The sequence below is a fragment of the Penaeus vannamei genome, chromosome 22 (assembly GCF_042767895.1).
Source record: "Penaeus vannamei isolate JL-2024 chromosome 22, ASM4276789v1, whole genome shotgun sequence".
NCBI lineage: Eukaryota > Metazoa > Arthropoda > Malacostraca > Decapoda > Penaeidae > Penaeus > Penaeus vannamei.
The window spans coordinates 3,113,322-3,123,321 of NC_091570.1; the positions used below are offsets into that span (position 1 = coordinate 3,113,322).

Consider the following 10,000-nt stretch of genomic DNA (forward strand, 5'->3'; position numbering starts at 1 on the left):
GGAACGTGCTTGGGAAGGGGAGAGTGTGGAGAGGGGAGAAGAATGTATGCGAGAGAAGGGGAGAAAGTGAGGGAAAGAGACGAATGAGAGAAGGGGAGAGAGCGCGCTGGAAGAGAAGGGTGGGCTTGAATAACAGAGGGAGGAGGGAATAAAGATGGAAGGGCCAAAGGAAGTGATGGGAGGGAAGGAGAGAGAGAGAGAGAGAGAGAGAGAGAGAGAGAGAGAGAGAGAGAGAGAGAGAGAGAGAGAGAGAGAGAGAGAGAGAGAGAGAGAGAGAGAGAGACAGAGAAAGAGAAAGAGAATGGAGGGAGCAGGAAGGATAGAGAGAGACAAAGACGAGAAGTAGAAGGACACAGAAAGAGAAATAAGCGAGAAATACATTAAAAAAAGGAAAATAAAAGACCGGGAAGATTAATGAAGTGAAGGAGGGGAGATAGAGGGGACACTGAAGAAAATGGCAAAGGAAAAATGAAAGATATATAGGTGAGACATGACGAGCGAAATTTTCAAAAGACACACACATACACACAGAAAAATATAGATATATATAGGCAAAGAGAGAGAGAGATAGATATATAAAAAAGAGATATAGATAGATACACACACACACACACACACACACACACACACACACACACACACACACACACAGAGAGAGAGAGAGAGAGAGAGAGAGAGAGAGAGAGAGAGAGAGAGAGAGAGAGAGAGAGAGAGAGAGAGAGAGAGAGAGAGAGAGAGAGAGAGAGAGAGAGAGAGAGAGCAATTTCGTGCAATATAATTTACAATATGAAAACAATCCCCCCTCCTATAGAATAAAATTACAAAACAAAGAAATCAATAAACAACAATGACAATTATACTGAATAAACAAAACCCGAAATTAACATGAAAATTAAAAAAAAAAATCGAAAAAGCGTTTCCCTTAAATGGAAGAAGAAAAAAAAAATAGCAACCGTTTCTGTGTGAATTTTGCAAGCTCGTTCAGCCATCTCTTTAATACGACTTCGCTGTATTACGGCAAAATAAATGCTGGTTTAATGGCCAATAAATAAAGCGAGTTTGATTCATGAAAACGAACAGACGTGAACCTCGTAACTTTAATGTGAAAGGGTTGGTTATTATTCGTTTATGGAGGAAAAGGGAAGGTGGAAGAAGAGAGGGAAGTGGAAGAAAAGAGGGAAGTGGGAGAGGAGGAGGAGAGGAAGAAAATGAAGAAGAGGGACGTGGGAGAGGAGGAGGAGAGGAAGAAAATGAAGAAGAGGGAGGTGGGAGAGGAGGAGGAGAGGAAGAAAATGAAGAAGAGGGAAGTGGGAGAGGAGGAGGAGAGGAAGAAAATGAAGAAGAGGGAAGTGGGAGAGGATGAGGAGAGGAAGAAAATGAAGAAGAGGGAAGTGGGAGACGAGGAGGAGAGGAAGAAAATGAAGAAGAAGGAAGTGGGAGAGGAGGAGGAGAGGAAGAAAATGAAGAAGAGGGAAGTGGGAGAGGAGGAGGAGGAGGAGAGGAAGAGAAATAGGAAGAGGGAGATGATTCAGATGATTCTCTATCTATTCATCTATCTATTTATCTATTTATTTATCTATCTATCACACTTTCTCTCTTTCCCTCTCTCTATTTTTCCCTTCCACGAAAAACGCAAGGATAGGTGGAAGAAAGAGAGGGACAGAATATGATTACTGTTGAAGGAGAGGAGAAGATGGTGGGCTGGGGGTGGGGGCGGGTGGTAGGGGGTGGGGGTTGGGGTGGGGATGGGTGGTAGGGAGTGGGGGTTGGGGTGGGGATGGGTGGTAGGGGGTGGGGGTGGGGGGTCGGGGTGGGTAGTGACTGGAGGATGAGGGGGGGGAGTGGTAGGGGGTAGGGGGTAGTGACTGGAGGGGATGAGGGGGGGCGAGTGGTAGGGGGTAGGGGGTAGTGACTGGAGGGGATGAGGGGGTGGGAGGGTATTCTTCTCGGTGTCTCGGCGGTGGGGAGGGTGGGGGATGGGGGTGTTTGGGGGATAGAATTCTTGCCTTCTCTCTTTTTTTTTTTTTTTATTCCTGGTTATATGTCTATCTGTCTGTCTGTCTATGACTATGTCTGTCTGGCTGTCTCTCTGTGTCTGTTAGTATATCTGTCTCTGGGTTTTGCTCTCCCTTTCTCTCTCTGTCTCTGTCTCTAGGTCTCTCTCTCTTTCTCTTTCTCTCTCACTTTCTCTCCCTGTCTGTCTCTAGGTCTCTCTCTCTCTCTCTCTCTGTGTCTCTCTTTCTTCTCTTTCTTTCTCTTCCTCTTTCTTTCTCTTCCTCTTTCTTTCTCTTCCTCTTTCTTTCTCTTCCTCTTTCTTTCTCTCTCTCTCTTCCTCTCTCTCTCTCTTCCTCTTTCTTTCTCTTCCTTTCTCTTCCTCTTTATTTCTCTTCCTCTTTATTTCTCTTCCTCTTTCTTTCTCTTCCTCTTTCTTTCTCTCTCTCGTCAAGAGGCTACCCTCATCTCAACCCCATTCTTACCCTCACTTCAACAACCGGCACCTCAAACCCAATTTACCCCTCATCTCAACCCCATTATACCTTCACCTCACCCCACACCATTTTGCCCTTAACATAACCCCAATTTAACCCTCACCTCAACCACATTTTCACCGTCACCTCAACCGCATTTTTACCCTCACCTCAACACCAATTTAACCCTCACCTCAACCCCAATTCAACCCTCACCTCAACCACATTTTTACCCTCATCTCAACCCCAATTTAACCCTCATATCAACACCAACTTAACCCTCACCTCAACCCCAACTTAACCCTCACCTCAACCCCAACTTAACCCTCATCTCAACCACATTTTCACCCTCACCTCAACACAAACTTAACCCTCACCTCAACCTCATTTTCCCCCTCACCTCAACACAAACTTAACCCTCATCTCAACCTCATTCTCATCCTCACCTCAACCCCAACTTAACCCTCACCTCAACACCAATTTAACCCTCACCTCAACCCCAATTCAACCCTCACCTCAACCACATTTTTACCCTCATCTCAACCCCAATTTAACCCTCATATCAACACCAACTTAACCCTCACCTCAACCCCAACTTAACCCTCACCTCAACCCCAACTTAACCCTCATCTCAACCACATTTTCACCCTCACCTCAACACAAACTTAACCCTCACCTCAACCTCATTTTCCCCCTCACCTCAACACAAACTTAACCCTCATCTCAACCTCATTTTCACCCTCACCTCAACCCCAACTTAACCCTCACCTCAACCCCAACTTAACCCTCACCTCACCCCAACTTAACCCTCACTTCCAACCCCAACTTACCCCTCACCTCAACATCATCCCACCCTCACCTCAACCCCAACTTAACCCTCACTTCCAACCCCAACTTAACCCTCACTTCCAACCCCAACTTAACCCTCACCTCAACACCCTCTTCAACACCTCTTAACGGCACCTAATGCAAGACACCTCACCTCCTTTTCCCAATAATTACAGCACGGCATTTTCACCCTTACGCACGCAAGTAGGTACATTTACCCCGTCTCTTGTTCCATTTACGAGAGCCATAGACGCTGTGCACCAACTTCCCATCATAATAAATACGGTCTTTTGTTTACCTAATAAGGAAGGGGGGATCCTCTCTCTCTCTCGCTCTCTTTTTCTCTTTTTTTTGTCTCTTTTTCTTGCTCTTTCTTTTTCGCTCTTTCTTTCTTTCTTTTTCTCGTTCTCTTTCTCTTTCTCTTTCTCGTTCTCTCTCTCTCTCTCTCTCTCTTTCTCTCTCTCTCTCTTTCTCTCTCCCTTTCTCTCTCTCTCCTATATTTCAGTTTCTTCTGCGTTTTCGTTTTGTCTGTGTTTGTGTCTTCGTTTATTCGTTGGTGTGTTTTTGTCTTATTCTTATTCTTATCTTTACTTTTTTTATTCTTCTATTATCATATTTTTTTATAATCATTTTATGGATGTTATTGCTATCATTATTATCATTATGGAGGTCTTTATTATTTTTACTGACATTTTTAGTCTATTCATAAGTACTTTAATGATGACTAAGAAGACAAAGGAAAATATATTATATTTTTCGCTTCATTTTCTCAATTCCTCATGTTTGCATTTGTCTTATTATCTGTCGTATTTCATCCGTTTTATAATCATCACATTTTTTTCTCCTCTATGCTATATCTACTTCTTTATCTTCGACTTTCCTCTTCTTCTTTTCACAATCTTCGTCTTCTTCTTTGTCCTAGAATTTACACTTTTCCTTTATATTCTCCTTTTTTCTCTCTTATTTTATACTTCCCTTTCCATCTCCTTTACATTTTTTTTTTTTTTTACTTTTTTACATCTTTTTTTCATTCCATCCTTCTCTATCTCTTCTTTTATTGCACCCCTTGCGTTCCCCCTGTTTATCCGCGTCCTCCTGTTATTCTACTTTCTCCTTTTACTTCTCCCTTTCCCGTTCCCTTCTCCTTTTCGTCTTTGTCTTGCTATTGTTTATCTTTCTCCTACAATTCTCTTTTCCTTCTCTTTTCCCCTTTCCATTTTCTCCCTTGTGGATCTCATCTCTTTGTCTCGTTTTTTTATTTCCCATTTTCCTCTCCCTCCCTTCATTTATCTATTTATGTATTTATTTACTTAATTATCTATTCTTATTTATCTATCTATTCATTATCTATTTTTATTTATTATTTTTTTGTCTCCTGTTTCTGCCTTCTCCTTGTTTATCCTCCTCCTCCTCCTCCTCCTCCTCCCACTTTTATCCTCTCCTTCTCCTTCCTCTGGGCCCTTCTCTTCCCTAGTTTATCCGCCTCCTCCTATAATTCCATTTTTACCTCGTCCTCTTCGTGAGAAAATTGGATTTACTAATACACACGTCACTTTAGGAGGAAAAAATAGGATACATCATCAAAATAGTTGGCCGTTCTTTCTTCTCCTCTCCTTCTTTCTCCTCCTTTGTGTGTTATTCTCTGTTCTTTCTTCTCCTTTCTTTGTGTTATTCGCTGTTCTTTCTTCTCCTCTCCTTCTTTCTCCTCCTTTTTGTGTTATTATCTGTTCTCTCTTCTCTTCTTTGTGTTATTCCCCTTTCTTTCTCTCCTTTTTGTGTTATTCTCTCTTCTTTCTCAACTCTTTGTGTTATTCTCTGTTCTTTCTCCTCCTTTTTGTGTTATTCTCTGTTCTTTCTTCTCCTCTTTGTGTTATTCTCTGTTATTTCTTCTCCTCTCCTTCTTTCTCCTCCTTTTTGTGTTATTCGCTGTTCTTTCTTTTCCTTTCATTCCTTCCTCTTTGTGTTATTCTCCGTTCTTTCTTCTCCTTTCTTCCTCCTCTTTGTGTTATTCTCTGTTCTTTCTTCTCCTTTCTCTCTCCTCCTCTGTGTTATTCGCTGTTCTCTCTTCTCCTTTCTTTCTCCTCTTCTTTGTGTTATTCGCTGTTCTTTCTTCTCCTTTCTTTCCTTCCTCTTTGTTTTATTCTCTGTTCTCTCTTCTCCTTTCTTTCCTTCCTCTTTGTGTTATTCGCTGCTCTTTATTCACCCTTTCTGACTTTTTCTTCTTCTCAAGTCTGCTCTCTCTCTTCTTTTTTCCACTTATCTTTCTTTTCTTTTCTCCTTTTCTCAGTTTTTTCTCTTTTCGTTTTTTTCTTTTCTTTTTCATTTTTCCTTCTTTTTTCTTTCTTTCTCCTCCTCTTATTCCCTCCGTTTTTCTCTTTCTCCTCTCTTTTCCACTCTCTATACTTTCTTTTCTTCTCTTCTTTTCGCTTCTTCTGTCCCTGCCATCTACTTCTTATCTACCCTCGAGAAAAGAAGGAACGATTTCTGTACGAATGGGTGGGGAGAAAATGGAAGAGAATTGAAGGAGAAAGGGAGAACGGAGGGATAAAGAAGGGAGGAAGGAGTAGGGAGAGAGACGGGGTGGAGTAAGGAGAAAGAAAGGATGGAGGAGGAGGAGGAGGGAGAAGGAGAGAGGGGAAAGAAACAAAGAAAGAGAGAAGTAAAATAAATAAGAATTGAAGGGGAACCGAGAGGAGAGAGAGGAAAAAGAAAACAAAGAGGAAGAGGGGAAAGAAAAGTACGAAAGAGAAACGAAGAGGAAGAGAGGAAAGAAAAGAACGAAAGAAACGATAAGAGGAAGAGGGGAAAGATAAAAAAAATAATAATAAAGGAAGCAGAAGCGGAAGAATAGAAAAGAAAAAAGAGCGGAAGAGAAGCAGAAGAGGAAGCAGAGAAAATAAAAAAGACCAAAAGAGAAACAGAAAGGGATGAAAAAACCCAAAGAGATGCAGAAGGAGGAAGAAAAAAAAGAAATAAAGAACGAAAGAGAAACAGAAGAGGAAGAAGCGAAAACAAAAAAAGACCGAAAAACAAACAGAACAGGAAGAAAAAGAAGACAACAGAGCGAAAGAGAAACAAAAGGAGGAAGAAAAAAAATAAAGACCGAAAGAGAAACAGAAGAGGAAGAAGAAAAAAGAAATAAAGAACGAAAGAGAAGCAGAAGATGAAGAAAAGAGAAGACAAAAGAGGAAAAGAGAAGCAGAGGAGGAAAAATAAAAAATAAAAAAGACCGAAAGAGAAACAGAAGAAGGAAGAAGCAAAAAGAAAAAAATACCGAAAGAGAAACAGAAGAGGAAGTAAAGAGCAGACAAAAGAGCGAAAGAGGAAGAAAGGAGAAGACAAAAGGAACGAAAGAGAAGCAGAAGAGGGAAAAGAGAAAACACAAAAGATCAAAAGAGAAGCAAAGAAGAAGAAAGAAGCAGAAGAGGGTGAAAGGAGCAGACAAAAGAGCGAAAGAGGAAGAAAGGAGAAGACAAAAGGAACGAAAGAGAAGCAGAAGAGGGAAAAGAGAAAACACAAAAGATCAAAAGAGAAGCAAAGAAGAAGAAAGAAGCAGAAGAGGGTGAAAGGAGCAGACAAAAGAGCGAAAGAGGATGAAAGGAGCAGACAAAAGAGCGAAAGAGGATGAAAGGAGCAGACAAAAGAGCGAACGAGAAGCAGAAGAGGAAGAAAAGAGCAGACAACAGAGCGAAAGAGAAACAAGACCGAAAGAAGAAGAGGAAGAAAAGAAATAAAAACCGAAAGAAGAAGAGGAAGAAAAGAGCAGACAAAAGAGCGAAAGAGGATGAAAGGAGCAGACAAAAGAGCGAACGAGGAGCAGCAGCAGCAGCAGGAGGAGGAGGGAGCGAGATAATCGCCACAATCTCATCACAGCATCCGGGGATAATGGGTCGGACACGCTGCACCTTCCTTATAACCCGCCGTCACTTTGTCCTTCCTTGGCTGGGGGGTACTTGGCCGGAGGGAGGAGGGAAGGGAAGGGAAGGAGGGGGGAGGGTAGGGAGGATGGGGAGGGATGGAGGAGGGTAGGGGTAGGGAAGGGGGAGGGAAGGTGGGAAGGAGGGTGGGAAAGAGGGAAGGAGGGAGGGAGGAGGGGAGGGAGGGAGGAGGGGAAGGAGGGAGGGAAGGAGGGAGGGGGAAGGGGTGGGAAGGAGGGTAGGGAAGGAGGGTAGAGGAAGGGGGGAGGAAGGGAAGGAGGAGGGAGGGAAGGAGGAGGGTAGGGAGGGATGGAGGAGGGAGGGAAGAAGGAGGGAGGGAGGGTAGGGAGGGAAGAGGAAGGGGGATGGGAAGGGAGGAGGAAGCGGAGGGAGGGTAGAGGAAGGGGGAAGGGAGGGAAGCAGGAGGAGGAGGTGGAGACGTTAGACGTAGAGACGAGGAAAAAAGAAAGGAAGGGAAGGCCAAAAGAAGGAGAAGAAGGAAGCAGGAGAGAAGGGTAAATGGAGTAAATGGGGAGGAGGGAAGAAGGAGGAGGAAGTGAGGTCATGACCCTTAGGCACGACATGATTATGGGTAAGATATTTGACTCGACCGAGGTCACACAAGGGAAGGAAGTGCGTTTGGGTCGAAAGAGGGGGGGGGGGAGGGGAGATGGGGAAGGGGAGGGAGGTGGAAAGAGGGGGAGAGGGGAGAGATGGAGGGGAGGTGGGAGAGGGGAAGGGGGGAGAGGGGGAGGTGAAGGGGGAAGGGGAGACAGGAAAGGCAGGAGGAAGCCGGGAAAAGGAGGGAGGGAGGGGGGGTAAACGGGAGGGAAGAAGGTAAACGGAGAGGAAGGAGGGGGGATGGCAAGGAAAATGTACGAAGGCGGAAGGAAGGAAAGAGGGAGGGAGAGGAGGAGGAGGAGGAGAAGAAGAAAAAAAGAAAAAGAAGGAGGAGAAAGAAAGAAAGAAAGAAAGAAAGAAAGAAAGAGAGAGAGAGAGTCAGAAAAAAAGAAAAAAAATCATACAAACAGAGAGGGGGACAAAAGAGAGAAACAAACAAACAGCGACAAAAAGAAAGAAAAGAGAGAAAAATACTAAAGCAACACATAAGTAGTAGGAGAGGAAAATGATACGTTATGATAAGACTAATCTAATCACCTCCCCCACCCTCTCCCCCCCATCCCCCCTTCCCCCTCTATCCTTACCTGAACACCGAAAGTTTCATTGGAGCGAAATTAAAGGGAAAGAGATAGGAGAAACAGAGTAACAGGGTTAATAATGGCAGATGCGATTATGATAATGATGGAAAGTACTTTTTTTTTCGTTTATGTTTCTTATTATCATATTCTGTGTTCGTGTGTGTGTGTGTGTGTGTGTGTGTGTGTGTGTGTGTGTGTGTGTGTGTGTGTGTGTGTGTGTGTGTGTGTGTGTGTGTGTGTGTGTGTGTGTGTGCGTGTGTGTGTGTGCGCGCGTGTGCGTGGCTGTGTGAGTGTGTGTGTGTGTGTGGCTGTGTAAGTGAGTGAGTGAGTCTCTGTGTGTATGCGTGTGTATGTGTCTGTGTGTGTGTACGCGTACAGAAACAAATAAGTAGACTGATAGACACACATCCATGCTTACATACACACATACACACATACATAGATGGAAACTAGAGATGTAAATGTAACACACACTACAAAGATAAACAGCTGAATGAGATAACAAAAGTAATTTACTACGGGAAATTTCTAAAGCAAATTGGGTCTATTACTCGGTCAATTAAGCTACATTCTCGTCATCAATACAAACAGAATGGTCATATCAACAAAAATATATATATATTCATAATAACGAGGAGAGAAATGTGATCATAATAATGATCATAATAATATATAATAATATAATAATAATAATATGATCATAATCATAATAACGAGGAGAGAAATAAATAGATAAAATAAAAAATAATAAGGAGACTGGTCGCACTGTACTATATTCTAAACACTATATCACCGTATAGTACAGAAATTGACACGAAAATGAAAAGGTTACAGCAATCCGTGAAATATCTAATCACGAGAGCCAATACATAATCGCATAATAGAAAATACAATTAATGAAATATACAATAAAGAACATGATAAAGAAGCAGTCGTACTTCTCTCTTAAAGAAAGAGGTGCGAGTCGTAAATTGAGGTAAAGAAGGGGAAACGTGACACAGATTACGTCCTTTGATCAGCCAGCGAGAGACAAGTCGGAACGGTGGTATCAATACGCTCTGGCGAAAGGAAGGTACCAAACGCAGAAAGAAAAATGGTCGTATTTCCAAGCCAAAGAGGAAAGTCGTAACAGGGATATATATCTCGTAGTATCTTCCACTGTGAGACGAGGTGTGATGGCATCATAGAGTGGGAGAAAAATGGCGGAGCATCACACCCCGTAAAGGAAGGGAAAGGTCGTACCGTGCAAAGAAAAGGCAGACCAATCTAATACCAAGAGAGGTGGTCACGAGTGGTGGTCGTATCATCCGACAACAGAGTAGTGCTCGTCATCATGAATGGTAGAGAAGTAGTCGTGCCACATCTAACCTACAGAAGGGTCGTTACGTTCAACAACAAAGAGGTAGTTACATCATCCACCAACAGAGAGGTAGTCGTAAAATCTACCAAAATAGAGGTCGTCTCATCCAACAACAGAGAGGTAGTCAACACAGAGAGGTAATTACATCATCCAACAGCAGAAATGCAGTCGTACCATCCAGTAACAGAAATGTAGTCGTACCATCCAGTAACAGAAATGTAGTCGTAC

At 42.9% G+C, this 10,000-nt stretch overlaps 1 protein-coding gene across 1 annotated transcript in view; it reads right to left on the reverse strand.

Annotated features, from left to right (window-relative positions):
• LOC113829420 (uncharacterized) overlaps positions 1 to 10,000 on the reverse strand; it is a 355,286-nt gene that overhangs the window by 286,533 nt on the left and 58,753 nt on the right. The gene's annotated exons all lie outside the window — the stretch shown is intronic.